Source organism: Protopterus annectens, chromosome 1.part0 (assembly GCF_019279795.1).
Source record: "Protopterus annectens isolate FY-2018-M chromosome 1.part0, PAN1.0, whole genome shotgun sequence".
NCBI classification, from domain to species: domain Eukaryota; kingdom Metazoa; phylum Chordata; order Ceratodontiformes; family Protopteridae; genus Protopterus; species Protopterus annectens.
Window position 1 is genome coordinate 1468620882 of NC_056725.1, and position 25667 is coordinate 1468646548.

Here is a 25667-nt window from a genome sequence, read left to right on the forward strand (position 1 = left end):
AATACAGATACTTTGAAATTTGTTGTTATGAAAATGTGACCGTTGGATTTCATTTGCTGTTCAGTGTTTGTTGATACAGATTTGCTAAGTTTACATTCAGTTTTCAGACACTTTGTAACTGTACTTCAATGTAGCAAAAGTCAACGAAGTGCATGTCAGGATTTTCATAGTAAACCTGTGTATATATATATATGTATATATATATATATATATATATATATATTTATACACACACACACACACACACATATATATATATATATATATATATATATATATATATATATATATATATATATATATATATATATATATATATAAACCCCTATTACAAGATCAAATGCTCAAAAAAGTGAACTATACAAGGTCGAGAAGGAAATCTGAAAGACTGAAAATCTGTGAGTCTGAATGACACGGATGTTCACTGTGTATGATTGTGGTACAGGGCGTTTGTGGCTTTGCTACCTTCTTCACTGTAGTGTAATCTCAGAGTCGGTATATATAATTAACAAGATGTTTGGAGGAGTGCAAGGGTGGCTTGTCCCCCTGCAAAAAAGCTGGTGTTTTGATTATGCCTTTACATTTGAGCTTCTTGGTTTTTGATCTTCCTCGCTTGAGCTTGTGTGGTTTGTTGGTTTGTTCTTTTTGAGCATTTGATCTTATAAAAGGGACCCATATATACATATGCATAACATACACATACATACACCCATACACACATACAGATATATAGATAGATAGATATAGACATAGATGCATACACACAACAAATCTACAGTATATATATATATATATATATATATATATATATATATATATATATATGTGTGTGTGTGTGTGTGTGTGTGTGTGTATATATACTTACCTCACGTGAAACGTCGGTCTTCCAGATGTTGGTCTTCTGAAGGTGTTGGTCTTGTCGTCTCGGGCAACTGGGTGTCGGGTAAGTGAGTAGCCGGTCTACTGAAGTAGACTCATATATATATATATATATATATATATATATATATATATATATATATATATATACATATATATATATATATATATATATATATATATATATATATATATATATAAATATACATACACATAGTTCATTTAACCAGTTAACAAATAATTAAATTAAATATTAATACCTTAGCAATGCACAGAAGATTAGTGTGTATTGCTAGAAACAGTAGCTTGATTGCAATAGTTGACTGGATGACTGAAACATCAATAATAGCACGGTAATACAAAAAATACTTTGACAAATAATGGACCAACTGTCTCACTATGTCACCATAAAGCATTATGTTTGTGTCCAAATGAATGTGTGGATGGAAATCCACCATCAACGGGGCTGATTTTCAGACAATTTTTTTCTGTGTTGCTCCATGCAAAGACAATGAAGCTCATCTGAGGAGAACTCTGTAAAATAAGGTAACTTCTCAAATGATTTAAAGCACTATGTACCCAGACTAGTTCTCATATGGTGTAAATAGCTGATCATTCTCATGACAGTATTGACATCAGTGACTATTGCAGATCTTTGTTCCATGTTAGGTATCAGCTTACTTTATGCAATATTCACAACAGAGTATAGTCAAGTGTAAGACACTGAATAATATATTTTCTAGTCACTTTGTTACACTCTTGGGTTATGTCATATCATTAATGGAATTTACACTAACAGGGCACTATCGTTGCTGTCCATGGTCTGTCATGTGTTGTGGTTCTGTAGTTGTATGCATGCAAACAACTGTAGCAAGTCTGATGATATTGTTGGAAGGGCACACAAAGCTGCACACAAACAGCTATAACCTGTTGTTGCCATAGTAAGTACATCGGTTAGTTCATTGTGCATATGCATGTCAGAGTGTCAGTGGAATGGCTTATTCATTGTGCATATGCATGTCAGAGCATCAGTGGAATGGCTTGTTCATTGTGCATACACATGTCAGAGTGTCAGTGGAATGGTTAACTGTCATCACCAAAGTGCCACCCTTGGCACTATGTTCCTGGTGACACAACTAATTTAAATCTGGCCATTTATTTTTCTTAATTATCTTATGTTTCTGATTGCTTTGCCTTTCTTGATATATTTTAATGCTGGATGTATTGCACTGTTTATTCAGTCAGGATGATTTTTCAGCCCTGTGCACATCAATGTCTAGTCACTCTGGGCTTGTTTATAGCAATCCTTGTTGCAAACATATGCAATGCTTTCTCCATTTGTTATTACTCATACTTTTTAATACAGTTCCTCAGCCTCGCTCCACTGCTTGGTTTGAATATATTTTGTTGTCTATGAAACTGCTTATAAAATGAGCAAGGAAAACTGACCAGTCAGACTACTAGTTTATTTTTTTATTTATTTATTTATCATTTATTTACCAGGATAGTCCGGCTGGACAGCTAGTGTTCATTTTCAGTGGAGTCCTGGGGAGAAAAGCTCCATACAGTTACAGAATAAAGATTAATACATACAGTTACAGACTAATGATTAATACATACAGTTACAGAATAAATATTAATACATACAGTTACAGACTAAAGATTAATACATACAGTTACAGAATAAGGAGTTGATACATGGTACAACTTAAAGTTTACAGAGTGTGAAGGATAACACAGGTAAGGGAGCATGCTGTAGCTTGGTTAACAATAAGAGTTACAAAGTTGTGGTACAAATATATGATCATTGCACTTTTGTAGGGTTGGTACAATTGTGTGTATGAGAATTTTGTAGTCCGAACATATTTACAATATATACATTATATAGTAAACCAACAAATCACAGTGACCACCATGGCTAATAACATCTAGTTTAATAAGGACAAGCGCTTTCACACATTCAGTGCTTCATCAGATCCATATAAAAAAAGTATAAAAACGATGTCTTTAAAATACATTCAAAACGCAAGATTCAACCAATAAAAACACTCCAGTTAGTGATGTAATGCCCGTCTCTTAAGGGCTGGTTTTAAAGACAGAGTACTATTTAAACCTGGTATTTTATCAACCTGTATAGTGGCAATCCAGTTCATTTCAGCCACTTCTGTTTTATTAACCGTGCCCCCCCCCCGTACATCACTTTTAACAATCTGTATTACTGAAAAAATAAAAGAATGATTTTTACTGATGGTCACATGCTCAGCTAAAGCATTCAACATATTTCCTTTCCTTTATCACACATATGTTGCAGGACTCTTTCCTTTAACATCATGTTAGTTTTGCCTATATAGAAAGAGGTACATACTTTACATCTTGCTAGGTATATAAGATTACTATTTCTACAGTCTGCATAAAAGTTGAATGTGAACTTACGTCCAGATACAGGATGCATAAAAATGTTGTTACAAGACATAAGTCAACATGCCTTACAATTCCTGCAAGGAAATATACCCTTCCTGATAGACTGAGTCTCTTTTATAGAATTAGAAGTATAGCAAAGTTGTCTTTTAAGTGAAAAATTTGGTTTAAAAGTGAACTGAGGTTTATTGCCTAAAATCCCTTTTAACCTATAATCAGATAACAGTATGGGACAGTTCTTATTTATAATGTCACATACTCTATTAATATTACTACTATAAGTAAGTGGTATCCTATGTATTGACATATTATTAGAAGAATTCATGTGTCCAGATCTATTTCTGGCTATCAGATCTCCTGCTGAATCTGCCTTCATGTAATAGGGTCTACCAATGGTAGACCGTAAGTCAGTGACTTGATTCATCACATTCACAACCTCTGAGGTTTTATAGCCTCTTCCCAGAAAATCATCCACTAGCCTTTCATTGGCTTGGATGTACTCTTCATCATTCGTATGCAACCATGACATATGTCAAAACTGGCCCTTGACTACATTTCTGAAGACATGTGCGGGATGCATACTGGTATGATGTAGTCCATTTCTTCTACATTCTTTCCTAAATAAAGAACTATCAGTAAAGCCATCACATATGTTTAATCTCACATCCAAAAAATTTATAGATTGACTTGAGCATTTTAATGAAAACCTAAACCAACTACTTGATTTTTTAATATAGGTGACAAAATGCTTTAGTGACCCTTTCATCCCTTTCCATAAAATAAAAACATCATCCACAAATCTCCTGTAGAATAGGAGATGCGGACTATAGGCATGATGACCAGAAAAATAACATCGCTCTCCCAGTTCGCCAACACCATGTTGGCGTAACTGTTGGTGCAGGGTGTGCCTATTGCTACCTCAAGTTTCTGTTTATAACAGACTTGCTCAAATAAAAATAAGTTATTTTCAAGTACCAGTTATAATAAAGTACCTAACAACTGTATCTGAGAAGGTGTTATCTGACTATTCATTCTCAGAAACTCTTTAACAGACTCAGTACCAAAGTCATGAGGTATTACTGTAAATAAACTACAAATATCAAGTGTGACAAGTAATACATTAGAACATAATAAGCCATGTGTACTAGTATATTCACCAAGAGAACATAAAACATGTCTAGTATCCTTTATAACAGAAGGTGCATGAATGAGAGATTCCTTCAGTTGAGTTTCAATATATATATATATATATATCAACTCTGCAACCCACCCACGTCCCAAAACTATGGGGCGTATGGGTGGGTTAACCAGCTATTTGTGTATTTTAGGCAACCCATATATCATGGGAATATGTGGTTTCTCAACAATCATAAAATTGTACAATTTTTTAGTTATCCTATTTGTCATCAAGAATTCATATAAAGAATTCATACAAATAGCTATATATATTGTTAACAACATTATTCACTTCAGCTAAAGAAATAACTTCATAAGTCATAGAATCACTTAACATTTCCTTCATAGTTTCAGTATATTTAAAAGAATCTAAAAGCACTATTGCACTGCCTTTATTGGCAGGATGAATGGATAAACTATCACACAATTGCTTTAAAGCTATTTGTTCATCATTGTTCATATTATAAAAATATTTCACATTACATTCATCATTAAGTTCTTTGAACAGTTCAGTTTCACAAACCTTTAAGAAAACGTCAATTGTGGGATTTGGTTGTGGATTGTAGATGCTAGGACATTTCAAAGGTTTGTCCTCAGTAGAACATTTTCCAAGACATAAAAGTTAAAGTGCTATCCTCCGTGCATACATTCTCAAATCTATGATCACATCACTAAGGCACGATGGTCTAGCTGGTACAAAACCCAGTCCTTTGTTGAGAAGTTTCTCCTGTCCATCAGTTAAATCAATGCTAGATAGATTCACAATTAACAATGTAGGTTCATGTTCGACAACCCTTGCAGACCTTCTTCCTCTTCCATGGATATCTTCCATCTCTTTCGGTTCTGACTGCGAGACCGCCCTCTCCTCTGTGATTGGTTCACCCTGAAAGTGACCGGCAAAACTGGGTATGCCTTCTCAAAGGTTTCATAACATAAAGCATTTTTTGGTCTAGATCCACTGTGTGGATTAACTGCTGGTGCCTGCGATGTTATTTTAACAGCTGTAGATTCAGAATTATCCACAGTAAAAGGTGGTAAATGCTGCTTGTCTATGTGTTGAACATTTAAATTAGAGTTAACAGCTTCTTTAATATGAGTCTGCTACCTACGGGGCCAGACAAAATTATGCCCATTATTAAAGTCATTAAAAACACATTCTAGCTTTCTTTTTTTTTCTGTATCTGCAGCCGATCATCATATGCAGCTATATTAATAAGGACATTGTCAATCTCTGTCATGTGAGATGTTCCATTAAACTTATCACAAAGTTCTTTTTGTAATAACTGTATCTTTGTAGCTAACTCATTTTCACGAGGTAAAAAAGAAGTCTATAAGCAGTTTAATGTAACTAAAACTTAAGTCTATATTTAGTGATTGTCACTTCTTCAGCAATTCTGGAAAGGTGTCTCCTTATGTGGACATACACAAAACCCTTAGGCCCCTTGGAATTATTTTATAATGAAGGCAAGCCTCAAGATGCAGGCATTGCCATTGCAGTCTTTTGACTTTGAATAAACTATTTTCAAACTCTTTCAAAACAGTCATGAAAGTTGCCCAGTCAGTAGATTCTTGAACAAATTCTTTACCTGTAAGGTTCAAATACAATAAAGGATTGATGTCTGGTCTCAAAAGATTCTTGAGTCATCCATTCACAGAACAGTCTTCACCATGTCAATAACCAATGTCAATTTCACAGCCAATATATACAATCAGCTAGGGTAGAAGGCAGCGTCAGTATTCACCAGATGCATCCGGTATTAACTTCCTACCGTAGGGGTGAGGCTTCAGGGAGGTCCTTTTAAGTTACATAAGTGGTTGGTGAAACAGTGTGATTTGAGGAGGCTTTTGAAGGTGGGTGTGCAATACTGTAGCCTGAGGTCAGGAGGCAGGGTATTCCATGTTTTGGCAACTTTATATGGGAATAGAGATTTACCGGAGCTGTTTTTTACATGGGATAACTTCTGCCAGGGCTTTGTTACTGGATTACAGTTGCCTATTTGAATTGTAGAAGCTTAGAAGGCCAGTCAGAGAAGGGGTTTTGTCTGGATAGTACAGTATTTGGTGAGCTAGGTTGAGTTGGTGGTAACATAATAAGTTAGGAAATTCTAGCCAGTGTAGTGATTGTAGGGATTGGCAGTGGTGAGAGTGTGATTTGGCATTGGATTTGAACCTGGCAATTTTCTTGTAGCATGTGGAGAGTTAGTCCAGGTCAGTTTTATTTAGGTTGTTAGCACAGGGGATGCATAAAGTAATGTTGATAAGAGATGGGTTCTAGCTATTGCAATTCTAGATTCGGAAGTTAGAAATCTTTTGCTGTGATAGAGGGTTCCTAGCTTTTTGTGGACTTTGGAGACAGTTAGGGATATATGCTTATTGCATTTTAGTTGTTGATCGATTGTAAGACCAAGTAGTTTGGCCTCTGGGACTGGAGTGATGAATGTCTTGACCGAGAATATGGAGAAAGTGTGATCATTAGTCTTTATTGGGTGGAACAGCATAAGTTGTGTTTTCTTTGGGTTTAATATCAGTTGGGATTTATTTAGCAAATTTTCTATCTCTGTGATGGATTCTTGGGCTTTTTGTTGGAGAAGTTGTATATCAGATGCAGAGCAGATCAGAGTTGTCTCATAAGCGTATTGGGCTAAGTTGACTTTTGTGGTTGCTAGATGGAGTTGACTTGTGAAGATGTTAAAGAGGAGGGGGGTAAGGATTGAACCTTGTGGTACACCGAGTGTGACAGGAGTAGGGGAGGATAGTGAGTTAAGCCATTTTACAGAATGAAGGCAGTTGTTTAGGTAACTAGTGAACCAGAGCAGGGTGGAGTTGTCGAGGTCGAGTACAGAGAGGCAGGTTAAGAGTTTATTGTGGGAGACTGTATCAAATGCTTTAGATAAGTCTAGAAAGGTGGCAGAAAAGAGTTTGTCTTGGTTTCTGTATGGGTTTATGGTGTTAGTGAAGTTAATTTGGGTAGTGGTGGTGCTATGGGATGGGCAAAATCCGTGTTGAATTTTGAAGAGTAGGGTGTTGGAGAGAAGATGATAGGGATGACAGGATGGCAATGGGTCAGTAGTTAGGGAGGTCAGTAGAGGGGCCACCCTTGTGAAGGGGGATGATAAATGAAGTTTTCCACAAAGATGGGACAGTGTGTTCAGAGATGGATCTATTTATCATTAATGAAATGGGGTAGGCTATGTCCTGGATGCAAGTTAAAGGTATTCAGCAGGAAGATTGTCAGCAGCGAGGGTGGTTGGTTTGAGTTTTGTTAAGAGTTTTTGGATTGTGGATACTGGTACTGGTTTGAGTGAGAACGGGATAGCATTTTCTTGGACTTTGGGGGATTGTAGGAGGATGGTGGGATTTGTATCATTTATGAGTTTAAGTATGGAGGAGGTAAAATATTTATTGAAGCTGATTGCTATATCGAGGTTAGTGCCTTCTGTGGTTGGTGGGGGGTGTAGTGGTTTTTCCACGTTGGAGGATGTTGTTCACTGCAGCCCAGAATTTCTCTGGCTGTTGTTACTGTGTTTTCTTTGTAAGGAAATATAGTGATTTTTGTTTGTTAATCTTAATTTGCTTTTTTGCTTTGATTCTTAGTTCGAGAAAGGCTTGCCTAGTTGTGGGTGGTTTGTGTTGACACCAGGTTTTTCAAGCATTATCCCTCTCTCTAAGTAAGGCCCTTCTTGTTTTCTGTAGCCAGGGAGCAGGGTTACTGCATACCTAATTGTTCTGATTAGGGCTAGTAGGCTGAGGATCTTTAGGAAGTTGGAGTTAAAGTATTCTACTGCCTTGTCCAGAGGGAGGGTTTTGATGGGAATCCAGTTACAGGATTTTAAGGCTTCCAGAAATTGATCTGTGGGGAAGTTTTTGTGGGAGTGGGTTTGTAGAGGGTGGGGGAGTTAGCCTATGCATCATATTTGTCCATGAACAAGAGAAAACGAATGCAGGCCACTTACATTTTATTTATTTATTTATTTATTTACTGACATTTGGTGACCGGGAAAGTCCAACTGGGTAAAGAACCCATTTTCAGCAGAGGCCCCGGGACGAAAAGCTCCAGTACAGATACGTACATAAAACAATGTACAAGTGTAGGTAGACATTACATACATGTCTAAAACAAAGTACATCATTAATAGATTTAACAGTTATATCTAAGCACACATGCATTTTTAGACATAATACAATTTATCATGTGGCTAGATGACAGATTATAATAGCTTATAAACAGTTCAGGTCCAACATTTTTGTTGAGTTTGTGCAGTTCTTTCAAAGATGGCTAGGTAATAAAAATACACATATGCATGAGGGTACAAAATCACGAAGGGTAGGATATAGGGAAGACAGTATGATTGTATAAAGATAAAAGTAGAGTGACTTATATTCAGTTACAGAACCTTTCTCCCTCACACTCAACAAAATCTCACTAGTAGCTATTATTTATCTCAATACTATCTCTGACATGCAATGGAAAAAGGCATGGCAATTTTAAGAGAAATATCTATCTATCTATCTATCTATCTATCTATCTATCTATCTATCTATCTATCTATCTATCCACCTATTCAAAAAATGGTAAAAAAGGAAATTAATTCAAAAATAAATATATTTACTACAGAAAATGTAATCATGAAGGCCCTATGAAATATATAAAAAGGTCTTTATATTGTTATTTTCAACAGATCTCTGTAACTCTTCAAAAGCGTAACATTTTGTACATTTTTAGTATGCCATTTATGAACGTTACCACCACCTGAAATATAATGTTGAATTTGTGCAGCTTAAATCCAGAACATGACTTAAAAGCATGACTGAAAAATAAGACATTTACAAAGTGAATTGCAAAATGGCACAAAAGGTTTTGATAGAAGGGTCTCCAAAATTATTACCCTGAAAATTTCATATGAAAATTCATTATAGTATAAGTTAAAATCCTGCGCAACATTTTGTTATCTATAGCAGAAACCAATCAATGTAAAAGAAGAGGATAGACCATCATAACTCATCTAACACATAATTTCTGTACTTTCAGTTTTCAACATGCTATCTGTGCACTGCTACCACCCACTGAAGTGTGACACTAACGAGAATGCACGACAGTGAAATATTCAGAGATGATATCATGATTATAGAAATATTGGGAAACCTATATAGCCTAGTCCATATAGTCTAATAGCTTATAGGCCTTTCCTTGCATCAATGGTGCTTATATCAGAATTTTCAAGCATGATAGCTGAAGGTGGAAGTTGTTCAAGTGCTGTTGTTTGCTTCACACATGAGCAATGCCTTACAGCTTGAACTTAGTATATTTTGATTGCTCTGACCTTCCATTCTCCTGGATAGGGAGCGAGCCAGGTTTTCTCATTGCTTGTCAGTAATCACTCTTTCCTTAATTGAACTTAGAGTGACAATATTAGAGTAAGTTGGGTGTGAAGGGTTAATCCTCCCTTATGGGGTGCTAAGGGTCTTATCGAACTGCAAAAAATAATATTATGACTATTTTATGGTATGTCATTTGCTTGTAAGTTGACAAGCTCAAGTTCTTGTGTTGCAATCCATTTATGTATTTCACCACTTGGACATGGGTATGGCCTTGAATTTTAAAAGGACATGTAGTTGCCTAGTTAGGTAATATTGAAAACATCCCTTCCATTATCTACTGAGGTGGTTATTTTTGCCTTCTTTCCTTATGTTCATATTTTTAAACTAGCCATTCTTTTGCATTAGGCATAATTATTAGTTGGTTTTGTACATTATTGGTAAGAAAAAGAACTAAAAAGAAATGGCTAATCAGTTTTCAATAAGATCATCTTCAGTTAGTTTTAAAGAGCAATTGTAGTCATTTTAGAGAACAATTGTAGCTGTATTTAGGCAAAAACTGTGCCTAAAAGTATCAAGACTGTATACAAATTAATGTATTAATGTATGCCTTTTCAGGTGCGAACTATAGATTCATAGATTGTGTTTTGCTGCATGCTTCCATGTTCTCAATATGTTTATATTTACATTAATCAAATTACCTTAAAGCTGCAGGCATTGCTTTCAAAAACAATGTGCAGATATAATGTCACCTGCTTCTTACTATTTTGTTAATAAAATTATGTGTTTCAGAAAAAAGTCTGAGAAAAGAACTTAATTCCTCCAAAGTAAAAAAAGTATTGTTAATTATACTACTGCTATATCCTTTCCAGATTTCTAGACCGGATACATGAAAGGACATTACACATCTGCAATGTATTGATTTTATTCCATCCCATTTTTTATTTTATTTTAGATTTTGAGGGAGAGTTAACAAACATATCAGGAAATTAACCAGGTTGCTTTTTAGTCAAACAAGATAGTTGTGAGAAAGTATGCTGTGTCAGGTATTGCTGTTTTCTTAATTGTTTCATTCCTCTCAGCTACTCTTCTCTAAGAGGCATTTTGATTAGAGTAATAGTCTGTACAACACAATGTGCATTACCCCTATTATAAATGCATCTTTTCGTCATAACATAAAATTAGATACAGGTATAGTGCTTTTAAAATAATTTCACTAAGGTAGTTCTGGTGTTCTACAACAATTTAATGTACTCTGCAGTTATACACTTTTCAACTGCAGAGCTGAAACATGTTCGGATATTTAACTTGCATCTCTGAAGGACAAAGCAACATTTAGAAGAAGTGAAATCTAATCATTAGAATACCAGACTCAGATGTTTGATTGCTTGACCCATACCCCTATCCCTAGTCAGTTGGATTTATGTAAAAATCACAAGGGAGCAATTAAAGGTGGAAAGCTGTTGATAACCTTCATGCAATGAATTGCTTAAGCACTTTATGACAAGGGCCAATTTTAGTTCTAACCTTTCCCAATGGGCCATGAATGACTCTCAAAATATCTTGTAACTGAAATTACTTGTACATAATTGAAGTCCCAAGTGTTCATTTCTCTTATACATTCTTATAACATTTTGAAGACCTAATTTTGCAGTCTTTTTTTTCTAAACTTAAAACAACATGAAAGGTTAGTTGACATATATATCTGTGAAGCCATCTCTGTTAGTGGTTTCATATAGTGCTGTTAGTTTATAGAGACTCATTTGACCTTTGCAAGGGTCACATAAAGATGCCGGGTTAATTGCTTTCTCACAGAATGCTAACCTTTAAAAGGGCATGTCTTTATTTTCATGCTGGGCATAGAACACAAATACAGTATGTCTAAAACTGTAGCAAGTTTGTTTAGAGCAATATTTGATTTTAATTTAAACAAACATAAGCATGAAACCCCATAATGCAGATGAAATTAATGGAATTATCGCAATGTTTTATCTATATGTGTACAGATATGACCTACATAGTTTTCTGCTAAGTATGCTATATCACTCAAGCAGTGAGAATATCTATTTACTCATGTACAGGCTTTGAGATGAATTTATGTGCAAGGTAGACCTGGACTGCATATATATATATATATATATATATATATATATATATATATATATATATATATATACTACTCAGAGCTATGTTATACAAGTACATGCATGTTCACATTAAAACATTAAATCTACAGACTACATTTTTCTAATGATACCCATGAAAGTACACAGAGTAACATACACATTGTGTGCTATGGAACTGAAAATCCTTATGGTAAGCTAAATAAAATATAGTGCTTCAGAAACAAATACAGACTTAAACCAATAACTACAACTTAGGTATATAATGAATATACCACACGAGCGAGGATAGAGCCATAACGTATAAAATAAAAAGATATATGTAGGATTATATTAGACATGGCAATGGGACTATAACTATAAATGTACTTAATGGGGAAGGAGATTGGTGTAGTACAAATGCAATAAGTGACTTCCGTCAGATTATTAACACTGAACTCAGACAAGCACTCACTAAGCACTTTATTCACTACAAGAAGCAAACCCGTGAATGTAAACGGATGCAGATGATAGCAGGTGTCAGGGTGGGGGTTGCCTATGGGTTGTGATGTCAGAGCTCTGTTTTAAAGAAGCAAAACCAGTCTCCATAGATGACGTGAGTTAAATCTGACTGTGTACAGCCTGGACCAAATGCAAATATAGTGTGCCTGAACAAGCTAATAAGGGAACACATTAAACAATACATAATAATGGCTCACTATTAATATTAAGAATATGAATTTACATCCATTAGGACATTTCAGAAAACTATTTAGAAAAAATATTAGCAAAGTAACCTCAGACAAACCTGTCAGTTACTTTTATAACAATTTCAAAACTGTTTGAATACTGTTCCCTGTTAACATATTTGCACTAAATAACCTATTTTAGGATGTTTTCTGTATATGTACACAAAGTTAAATACTTCACTAGTCATGTCACACATACCTACCTCTGGATGTCAAAGTAACAAACAGGTACCACAGATCTCATAACAGCAAAAAAAAAACTTTCAAAAAGGCTTTACCTAGATAATTTAGCCATGCATGTACTCAGAGTTTATAAAAATGGGTACAGTACCATTCCTGTCAAATTGCTTTTCTAGCTTATCGCTGAAGACATATGTGTTGGACTTTTGATAGATCTAACTGAGAAAACTTTATGCAGATAGCTAGACAGATATATACAGACTTGTTAGCCATGCCTATATACATGAGTAGATATTTCAAGATATTTCCAGCAACGTTTCTGGCACTTCCAGTATGACGCCATATGTCTTCAAGTTTGGTAGATACTGAAAATAGCAACAAACTATATATTCTTTATCTGTTTCTGTTCTTCTTAGGTACCCCATAACATTCATTCTGGCTGATGTATTACTAACGCTTTACAGTATGTCTCATCCTTAATAAATAATCAGACTTCTCTCACACCCCATTCCCCACCTGTCCTCACTCTAACCATCACATATTATCTCTACGACCAGTATCTACTTTCACCATTAATAATCTTCCTCTTAAAATAAAACCTACGGCCCTCACCCAAGACAACCTACCTCCTGAATATCTAAAGCTAGTGTTGTAGCAATAGCCTACCCAGTATCCATCCTAATAAATTAAAAATAAATATTGCTAAATTTTATGTTCCTTTCCCTGGACAAAATGTTGCATCCTACCCTTACATAAATGTGGAAGCTCCAGAGAACTGTCTAACTACAAGCCCATTGCCATTCTATCTCCATTATCAAAGTGTCTAGAAAAATATATAGAGTCCCATACCCTGCTTATCACTTAGAATGGTCTTCTATTTTCTGCTCAACATGGCTTCTGCTTCCTCCAAAGCAATAGTACTGCTCTCCTAAATTCACTACTACCATTAACTCAAATATGAACAATGGAAAACTTGTGTCAGCTCTCTTTTTTGACCTCTGCAAAGCCTTGGCATTCTCACCCTATATAACTATATAAGCTCACCCAAATAAGGCTAGGCAGTTCTTCCTTGTGCTGTTTCCACAGCTGTCTTTCCAACTGACAAGAAGCTATTAAATATCAAAATAAATTATTTTTTCTCCTACTTTCCACTGGTGTGCTTTGGGACCCTATTCTTGGCGCCATACTCTTTAAAAAAATCTTCATCAGCTAATTCTAATCACACACAAAATCAGCTACAATATTTCAATATGCTGGTGAATCTACTACCCTAATTTGCCATGCTCACAGCCTCGGCAATCTTCAGTAAAATTACAGCGGAATCCCTCACATTAACCAAGATATAGCTAATTGTATCCCAACTATACTTCGATCCCAACAAATCAAAACTACTCCTTTTCAGCTATACACGTCCCAACCCACAGACTTCCTCCAATTCACTCTTTGCTAACAATACCAACATTGAGCCTGTCTCTCACATAATACTACTAGGTATTTACAAAGATGAAAATATGGAATTTGACTACCACGTACAACACATTATGAAAAAAAAAAACACCAAAAGCTATAATCTCTCTACACGATCAAACTCTACTTGACAGAGCTTACTGGAAAAACAATTGACCTCTACCCTCCTTCTCTCTATCAACCTTTACTCTGCTCTAGTCTTTACAAACCTACAAGCAACACATCTAACCAAGCTAGAACACTGTTACTGCATAGCTGAATTCGCTGCCAACCACTTTAAAACAGTAAAACAGGATGCGCCCGTTTCTCACTCAAGGAACTGAATTGGCTGCATTTATCTCATTATCTATTCTACGCTCCACTAATGATCATACATACACTCATTTATTCTCTCCAAAATTGCCCATCTCTCTCTGCACTCATCCAGCTATACCCTTCCTCTAGACCTATATGCTCCACAGATAAACTCCATGTAAGCAGTTCAAAATCTAATAGCACTGGTGACTCACTTTTCTCCAACTACCCAACCAAATCCTTGAATTCTACTCATGTCTCTCTTAAACATGAACAATACCAAACCTTCACGTCCCTACTAAAGTCACACCTATCCAAATCATGGAGTTGCCTGTGCTCAGCTATAGTATACCCATCAAAACAAATCTTTTGCTGCCCCATTCCCTTCCTGCCCTTGCTCTTTATCTTGTTAATCTCACAGACTTCTTTTTATAAACTGCAGTAACCTTACCACCATTTCACTACAAGACTACATCATCTCTGCAAGTCTAGCGCTCTGCTCTACCATTAACCTTTTGTGATTAGACACTACTTTTTCCTTGAATTATAACTTGAGAAGAGTCATCTTTGTATATATTGTTTGTTATTCTTACATGTGTTTTTATGGAACTTTTGACTCTGGACCTCCATTGAAAAGGGGTCTTGCACACAATCAGACCTTGCTGGTCAACAAATGCAATGAAATAAATGTGCTTCAGAAATAACATTTCTACTCAGCACCCACACAAACAGAGCAAACTTAAAAATACTAAAAATACAAAAAAGGAAATTGAGGTTTCACATCAGATCATTCACATAAGCAGGGGCCCTGAAAGTACTTGAAGAACTTAAAGATAGGTATACTTGGATTCTGAAATGGTTTCCACATCATGGTCAACAATTGTGCATAATGAGTGGCCACATGCAGGGCATGCTGTTCACAGAGGCACTGACAATGGGGGGGGGGGCAACATAGCTGCCCATTATTTGTGCTAAATCTCATTACATCCGAATGATGCCTCCAGATGCATCTGCAGTTAACTCCTACCGACTCCTCTAGGTGTCAGATATTGCTTGTTCATATTTGCATCAGCAATTCCAAAACCATGCTATGTACAAGGTTTTAAAAGATTGCTTACACAATGGTGAACTCAACTACATTAGTATTTGACCTCTGTCTAGTGCAGGTAATTAGATATTAACTGTTGTTTTATGATATTAATTTATAAAGATATAATTTTCACATTTTTCTAAATATCTCAAGAGCCAAGTAACACAGACAGAACTCCTTAGCCTCATATGAAAGCTCTCAGCTTGATGAATAAAATGCTCCTGACAGTATGTATATAACTTCAGTGGTTGTTGAGCTATTGTAAGTTCTTAACAAAATCTTACAAATGTGTTTACTGTGACTTACAAAATTTGATTTAAGACCTAGAACCTAAAGAATACCACCACTATAAAAATAGTTTGTGCTGAAGAGATTGCCATTTATACTTCTTTCATAACCCCTGTGGTTCCAGAAATATAAACATTTGTTTAAATGTGAGGAGATAATTTGATTCTGTCAAAAGGCTTAGGCTCTGCCCATTGGAAGTTACAGTGCAAACTTCTTGGATTGACTGAGATAATAACATGATGATAAATGGCATAATAAAAATGAGGGATTCAGCACTGCAAATGAGGATAAATGATACAGTAGAGTGATTCAGAAGCATATATATTCCATGACTGTAGGTGCTATCTCCACAGCACTTCACTGCTATAAAACCATGGAGTTACCTTTGCTCTCAAAGCTAAACCTTATGAATGTAGTATGAGCTTATGGGAAGAAGGATTCTGAGTAAAGGTACCTGAGATGTATTTTAAGTATCTGTCCAGTCTATACAGATAATTGATTCCCTGTTTAATACACATAATGTTGTATGCATGAAACTGACTAGTCATATTTTACTCTAAAGCTCAGGAGGCCACAAAGGAGAATAATTTCCTATACTGGAGGAGGGTGGGGCTCTCCAGGTGAAGTGGTGAGTATTACTTTACTTAGTTTAAGTGTGCTTGCCTTAGAAAAATGTATTTTTGCATTTGTTATGTAGCAGGACCTAGTGTGGAAAGTATGGGTATGTACAGGTACTTGTACCGAGGTTTGTATGCTATTCAGAGCATGGCGAAATACTTATTCTGATAGTGTGTGTGTGATCATTCCAGTTTCAGGCTTGTACACCTGCAAGTGTTACAGTACATGATGGGTACAGAATGATAAATGGTCAGTGACTTACAGCGAGGTCCCAACACTTTCTAGGTAGATCACGACTCCTCTACTTGAGTATAATAGGCACATGTGGGACATTGTCAGAATGTTTACATGTGCCTGCCTTGTTAGGCTAGCATATCATAGCATAGCACCCTTTACAAATCAGACACGTGCTGATAATCAACTTTTTAGGTTTTTACAGCTGCATTATAATTTGTATGATGTCATTAGTCATATGAATGACTTTTAGAATTAGCATATTGATTATACACATATTTATCTTTATTTAGTTTTTCCCTCACTTCCTTTATGCATATGCTTTCTTTTAACCTTATTTTGCTGTTATGCTGTTTCTCTTCTTTTATTTTGCAGTTATGTACAGCAGCTGCCACAGCAATAGAAGTGGCTTGGCCTGGGACCATGGTCACCCAGCAGGCCTGTGCAGCCCTTGCATCTTCCCAAGCAACATCAAAGGCTGCCTCACCAGGGGCTGTACCTGCCCCTGGTGGAGCTTCATGAAATGGGAGTGTTATCATTCCCACTGGTGGCTCTGCCAGGAGTGGTGAACTTGTGACCCACAAGGAGATACTGGATGTGATGGAAGAGATAGTGGACCAGCAGATGGTACCCACATCAACCACCTTAAAAAGCTCCTCTTGTAATTAGTAGAATCACAACACTGCCTGGCTCTGCCAAAACAGTGGGGGAGGTGGGCAAGGTGCTGGTTCACCTCCCCTCTTTTATTGCATGGGCAGTGCAGTATAGAAGACCATGCTCACCCTATACTCCATCCTGTGAGGCCCTCACTTCTGTGTCATTACCCTCTACTATCTATTGTACAATTCTCCCCATGACCAGTGTCCTCCCTTTGTTTGCATTATGCTTCTGACTCTGCTTTCCATGCCTTCTTCAGTGGGCAGGCACCTCCCTTCAAAGTCTATGTGTTTGCCTGTTAACCCCAACAGCTACCCTCAGTCGCTTATCATACCTTCACCTTCAAAGCAGAGTGAAAACACTACAGGATGCTGGATGCCTCAGAAAAACACGAACACCAACAAGTTGTAATCCACAGATTTAATGTATAACTGTTTAAAATGATGTAAGATTAAGTGCTTTCATCCACATGCAATGTGGACTTCTTCAGAATAACATCAATTAATCAATTAACCTTTTAAATACTCCTTTTGGCGCCAAAAGTTTAAAAAAACAACTTCATTTAAAGAAAAAATACATTTATCTAAAAACAGTACATTTCTATAAAAAATGTGTTTAAAATTCACGTGTACCAAATACTGTATTTAATGCTCAATTTCCTTATTGTAATTCATAATATATAGCATATGATATTCTTATTATTTGAAAAGGTCCAGTACATAAAATAGATGAGTTCATTACATACATGAATAATGCAGGTGATTACCTAAAGTTTACACACTCCTATAGCATTGAAGGTATTGCGTATTTGGATACGTTTATATCCAGTATAGCCAATGGATTCAAGTCTCGTATACACAGGAAGGATACTGTCTCCAGTAATTATTTGGAGTTTACTAGTAACCATCCTCAAAAAATGGCGATAAATAAATTTAAAGGACAGTGTATACGAGCAGCTAGAATGACGTCCACATATTCAGAAATGCTTGAAGAAATTGACTTTATAAAAACATTATTTAGTGCCAGGGGGTACCCAATGCACTTGTTGAATGATGTTAAGGAGTATGTAGTTAGTGAATGGGGTAAGAAATATTTTCCAGTATTAGGAAGAGAACAGTTAACAACCACTGTTGTGATTGACAATTTGGACAAAATGTATAATAAGCCTTGTATTTTGGAATACACACCCCAAGTGAATCAAATAAAGCAGATCCTCCATAGGAACTGGAATATACTTACAACAGACAATGAAATAAAAAATATAGTCGGAGATACCCCTATGTTTGTATATAAAATGAGGAAAAATGTAAAGACGATTTTGGAGAGGGGCAACATGGTCAGGAACATCAACCAGCAGAAAAGACATACCATAAAATGTGGTAGCTGTAGACAGTGTCAAGTTATACTAGAAAATGAAGGCATCATTCTGGAGAATATAAATAGGACCAGAATTACATTTCAGTATGGCAATTGCAACACGAGGTACATTATATACATGGCCAAATGTATGACCTGTTGGGCTTCTACATAGGTAAAACGGAGAGAATGTTCAAAAGAAGAATTTACGACCATTTGTATGCCATAAAAAGAAAAGATAAATCCAACGCCCTGTTTAGACATATAGACAAACATGGGGAAAGTCATGTTTTTAGATTTGCTATCCTGGAACAAGTTAGGCAGGGACAAAGAGGAGGCAACTATAAAGCCTTACTGGGCTTGAAGGAAGTTAAATGGCAGAAATGGCAGATATTAATTGACACTTCAAACGGACCTGGCTTAAACGACTACATTACAATAAAACCTATTTTACAGCTCAATATATAGGATCCGTAAGAATACGCTTGTATAGATTGTATTGTATTTCACATTTCAGTTTCTGAAAATAAATGTTGAATAATATTCTAACTGATATCAATATTGAATTTGATTTTATTTTTAATTTTTAATTTCATTTGATACTGGTATATTTATTGATCTATAAAATGGTAATGAAATTGATATGAATCATAATTTAAAACATTGTATTGACTTATCAAATTATTGCAGAAACCATAGGTATTATAATATATCATAAAATATAAAATATAAATAATATGTTATATATTATGAATGACAATAAGGACATTGAGCATTAAATACATTATTTGGTACACGTGAATCTTAAACACATTTTTTATAGAAATGTACTCTTTTTAGATAAACATATTTTTTCTTTAAATGAAGTTGTTTTTTTAAACTTTTGCCACCAAAAAGAGTATTTAAAAGGCTAATTGATTAATTGATGTTATTCTGAAGAAGTCCACATTGCATGTGGATGAAAGTGCTTAATCATACATCATTTTAAACAGTTATACATTAAATCTGTGGATTACAACTTGTTGGTGTTCGTGTTTTTCTGAGGCATCCATCATCCTGTAGCGTTTTCACTCTGCTTTTTTGGATACCTTCACCTTCTCTTATATTCTTTCCCAGACTGATAGCATAGAGGTTAAGGCACAGAATTATCAACTGGTAGACTTGGGTTTCAAACCTGGCCAGGAACAACTAGGCAGCATCACTATCTGCACAGAAGGAAGGCCTGGCAATCTACTTCCATAATATTCCATGAAAATGCTGTAGGGTGTTACCCAGAGTTGATTTCAGCTCAAGGGCACTTTCTTGCTTTCCCTCTTCAGAAAAAAAATGGATAAATAGATAACTGTCTCACAAAAAAAAAAAAAAAAAAAAAAAAAAATGACTCTCCTTCTCCCCATTCGTACCCTTCATGTTTCTTTGTGGGAATTCCTCGGCTTGCTGTCTGCTTTTTCCTTGGGTTCTTTACTCCTGATTTCATCCTTTAATATGGTCAAAAAGTAGATTAGTAGTGCAGTGATCCATTAAGGTAGCATACTGCTTTTCTAATATTCTAACTTCTTAGCTCATGTGAATGCATTGAGGCGTGTACACCTTTTCAGTTCAACACATTTGTTTCAGCTGACTACTGGACTACTGCAGATTTCCCTTTTTTTATGCAGGTCCTACTCTGGTGAAAGAAATAATTAGCTGTAACTACAACGGTGAGTATTCACAGCTCACTGCAAGCAGTACCTACAAAAGGAACCCATGAGCATGCTGGGTATGTTTCTGAATCACAGACATAGTCTAAATGAGCATGAGGAAATGTATTTCTGAGAAAGTATGAAAAGATCCTTTAATTTTTATGAAGCATTTGAGAAATGCTTGTTATTTCTTAGGCAGAGGAAGTCAACTTTTGCAAACCTTGTTTTTAGCAGTATAAACCTGCTAACTTGTCCTTAATAGCACAAGAAAGAAATACTAGTTGATTAGAAAAGAAATACAACTGCATATAATGTGCAGATTATAGTGGGAATGCTATGCTAGCTGAGTGTACCATAATTTGACAGGGGCCCTGAAATCACAGAGACATAGCAGCTGCGGATATAATTTAGCTAGACATTAACAAACCGTATGACAAACTCACCATTAAATTCCTTAATTTATAGATTCATAGTTTTGCACTAGGCTAATGACCACTAGGATCTTTATAAGCCTAACCAAACATTCCAGTTGTATCCTGCAGGTTTATGTGCCTTGGGGGTTATTTTAAGGGTTATATGTAATCTAGGGCAAGATTTACAAGCTGCCTTTTCCCACTGGAAACATAGGTGCTAGACGTGTGTTGTAGTTCTGATTTCCCATCCACTGGTCCAGGTTTCTCTTGAACAGGGTTAAGGAAGAGATCTATTTCAGATAGTTGGCAAGCCTCTTCCAGAAAAGGGAATTCTCTGAGACGCATATTTGTCCATCCAACATATCCCATTTATGTCACAAGTAAACTTTAAATCCCTAGATCGAATAATTCCGATGCTATTCTTTTTGCAGATATGCAAAAGGTCCATCAGAGTGGGATCCAAGGTTGCCCTGTATGCCAGACATGGGTCACCTCTCAACAGTCTGCAAGGGCTTTGAGGTGATCTGCATAGGACATGTTGTTTATACCCTGCATTCTTTTTGTGAGAAACCTCTGTGGACATTCCAGTTGCTGTGTGTGCCTGGTCAAGTACATACCGAGTTGCATTAAATGATGGGCCTAATGAGGGCTGAATAGAGTGGCATGAAGGCATCTTTGGACCTAGATGCCATGTCCTTGTATAAAAGTTGAGCAACATAGAATGATTTCCTTGCTACCTTGGACAAATATTGGTCAAAAGACAGGTTACTATCTACATGTGTACCTAAATCACTGACTACTGGTTCAACTCTTAGTGGTGTTTTGTAGATGAGGTAATTTCCTAGGGTGACTGACTTCCCAAATGGTACTATTATACATTTTGTGGCATTGAGTTTTAAGTCATAGCTTTGGCTCCAGTCATTCCTCTGTGACAGTCCCTCCTGTAGGATGTTTGTGTCTTGGGAGGATTCTATGACTGCTTCTAGTTTGCAATCATCTGTAGACGTGGTCAGCCAGAGGCACTTGACATTGAACTTTTCCTTATGAGAAGGAGATGCCAAAAAGAAGTGGATGCAGCACAGAACTCTGAGGAACTCCACTAGTGATTGGCATCTTTGTTACTGTGGTCTCCCTTATCTTAACTTCTTGGCTCCTGTTTAAGAGACAGCTTTCTATCTAGCATGGAACATAGGGGTTTATTCCTATATCCAAGAGTGTGTTTACAATGCTCAAATGGGCTATTGCATCAAATGCCTTAGTCAAGTCAAGGTTGGCAGTATGCACCATTCTGCCCTCATCCATTACCTTGGTGACCTTCTCAAAGAAGTATGCTAGGTTGAGTGAGCATGAGCTACCCTTGGTGAAACCAAACTGGATATGATCCAGTGTTTGAAGGTTTTCTAAGTCCTCATTAATTATTTCCATGTTAATTCTTTCCATAGCTTTGCATATGAGACTAGTCAAACAAATGGTTCTGTAGTTTTAGGGATCTGTTGAAGGCCCACCCTCATACACAGGGATGATCATTGCAGTTCTCCATTCACATGACACAAAGCCAATCTGGAGGCTATGGCTAAATGGTGACTTCAGTGATCCCAATAGGTTATGTTTCAGGCTGTTTAAGGGGAATACTGGGGATATTATCAGGGACCACTGATGCTGTGTTATTGGCCTTACAGAGGGCAATACACTAGGGAGCTACAACATTCTCTCATGTTTGTGAGTACTAGGATGAGCATGAATGAACCTCTAGTGTGCCTATGGACTATCTGGTCCAAGGTGTTTATATTTGCAAAGTCCAGGAATCTCTGGGCCTGAAAATTTGTGATCATGTAAATATCCAAGTTTACTGTGGTGTAGTTGAAGTTACCCATTAATATGGTATTGAGTTGAATGGTAAGGGTCTCCAGTAAATCAAGTACAAGTTATGGGTTTATTGGGTCATAGACTGTGACTTATAGCCAATAAAGATATAATAATGGACTTTGCTTATGGAAATATGGACATGGAGAAGCTCAAGCACATCATCCTGTTTGACTAGCCTTGAGGTAAGCTTTTTGTTGATATAGATTGAGACACTTCTACCTTTGGTCTTTGCCTGTGCAGTAGCTGGCTTGAATGTGTGGAATGCATTGTAGCCTTGCCCTGGTGATGTGTTCTCCATGGCTTTAGACCATGTATCAGTAACTGCACAGATATCCATATTCTCCAGGGTGAGGAGAGCCTAAAAGGAATGGAATTTCTTGTTTAGGCTCCTGGCACTGATCAGTAACACCTTTAGATTCCCTTCAGTTGGTTTTGCTACATAAAAGAGTTTGTCAGTTTGGCATTGCCTAAAAAGGGTACTATTGGAAGGACAATGTTTTAGCCAGTATTTGAAACTGTAGAGAGGACAGGTATAGAACATTCTTGTCAAGGCAGCATGGTGTGTTGCCCATATACTCCCATGCTGAAAAATACTCTACCACCCTTCTACTGATGCCCAAAACTAAGCAAATTATTGAAGTCAATCATCTTTTGTTCATAGTCTCATCATCCTTGGTGAAAGTAGAATCCTGCTAAATGCTAGGCACATATCAGCCTAAGACACATTGTCTGAGAGTTCCATGAATTCTCTCTTCATATAGTCCAGGGAGGTATATCTCAGGTCATTTATATCCACACGGAATATGACTGTTTCTTGCTGGTACCTGTGGTTTAATGATGATTGCATGGGTCATCTGGCTGATCCTAACCCTGATATACAACTGCTTGCGACTTTCTCCTTATTCAGCCTGGTGACTGGGACAGCTCTATGTCTCACAATGGAATCTCCTATGATTAAAATATTTGGTAGTGTGTCAGCTTGCCTTGTGGGCTTTGTAGCAGAACCTCCTAACAGTGTGGCTGTATGTGTTGTGTTGTGTTGTGTTGGATGTTGTTTTGTTGAAATACTTTTGGGGTTGTTGAAAATTCTTTTTCTAGAATGAATGCCTAGCATGTCTTCGGGGTTTAGGAAGGTTGCTTTTAAGTGTCTCTGTATATATTGACATGTGCTGGGTCAGTACTATGTGTGGTGGGTGTAATGCTTACATCACCACTAACCTGATTATTTTGAGTGCTTTTGTGTGAGCATCTTGCCTCTAGTTACATTGCCGCATAACAGTGTCTGTTTTTCTAAGGATTAGTTGATCATCAATGGACATAAGACAACTAACAAGTGGCCAGCTGAGAAACTGAGAAAAATACCCATCCATGTTGTCAGGTCTTTTTTAGGTGCACTGCAAGGGAGTGGTACAGCAGGCTAATTTGCACACTGTGAGAGTAGAAACTACAACTAGGCTATGTATTACCGAAGTTATGCAGCAGTGCTCCTTAGAATACAAATCACTCCTTGCACATCTGAGTACTTGGCAAAGTTACAGGGGAAGCTTTACAGGGAAAATTTAAATTCTAAGTGATTGTGTCTATACATGACACTGCTAAACACTGTTGTGTGATGAGCAGCCAGATTTACAGACTCAAAGGAAGGTGAGTAAACCAACTAAAAATCTAATTAAGCTAGTGATTTGAGTAAATTGTTAATGACTGCAACCCCCCTGGATTCTCTACACCTTGCATGGCGTGCAAGATTGGTGCAGGAGCTCTAGCAGGCAATATGCCTGCCGTGCGATCCAGGAACTGGAACTTAGCACAGCTAAGCTAGGGGGTGTGTCTAAATCTGCCTAGCACTCTTTACATTGCCTAAGCGGGTGTGCACACTGCGCTCCAGGTTTTAAAGGAGGAAGAAAAAAGTTAAACCAGGAAATAGCAGCACTGTGCACATTTGAGCACTCAGTTGGCACGGCATGCCCCCGCGCTTAAACAGGAAGGCAATGGGAAGGGAAAACAGCAGTAGGAAGGTAATCAAGGAGAACTAGCATAGCTGGCAGGTGAAATGTATCAGAATCAGTCAATTATACAGGCAGTAGACCAGCCCAGCCCAGAACACTTCTATAAACTATGCAAACACCTTTCCCTCTGGTTTTTCCCACACTCTACACCACCAGTGTATACAAGCAGGGAAATTTTAACAAACAAACCTACAAAATGACAAGGGCTGCAGCAGGCAACATAGAACAACATGTGCAAGAGGCTGACGGTGGTGAGGATGTGAATGTTGCCAATCAACCCACAATGAGGACATGGAGAAGAGTGTACAGAGCCAGAGTAACTTACCAGGGGCTACATGAGCTGGAGATAGTGGAGCACTATAGGGTGGACAGAGACTTCCTACAGCAAATTGTTGAGCTGTGCCAGCCACAACTGACATACCAAACTGACCGAGGGGAACCCATCCCAGTGGATGCCAAGGTATGTGTAGGCCTAAGAATACTAGCCACAGGTACCTCCCAAAGCTTAACTGGGGATATCATGGAGATCTCACAGGCATCAGCATCCAGAGTATTCCACCAGTTCCTGGATGCCATGTCAGCACATGCCAGTGAGCACATATATTTCCCCAACACCCGTGAGGTGTTGACCAGCAATATGCATCTCTTCCACCAAATAGCAGAATACCCTGAGGTAGTGGGTGCTATACACTGCATGCACATATGCATCAAAGCAACACCCGGTGATCATGGTAGGGCCTACATCAACTGCAGGGGCATCCCCTCCATCAACTGCCAGGCCTTCTGTGATGCTCATAGCATTATAATGAATGTGTGTGCTGGCTGCCCTGGAAGCTATTACAATTCCCACATATGGCATTTGATGCAGCTGTACCA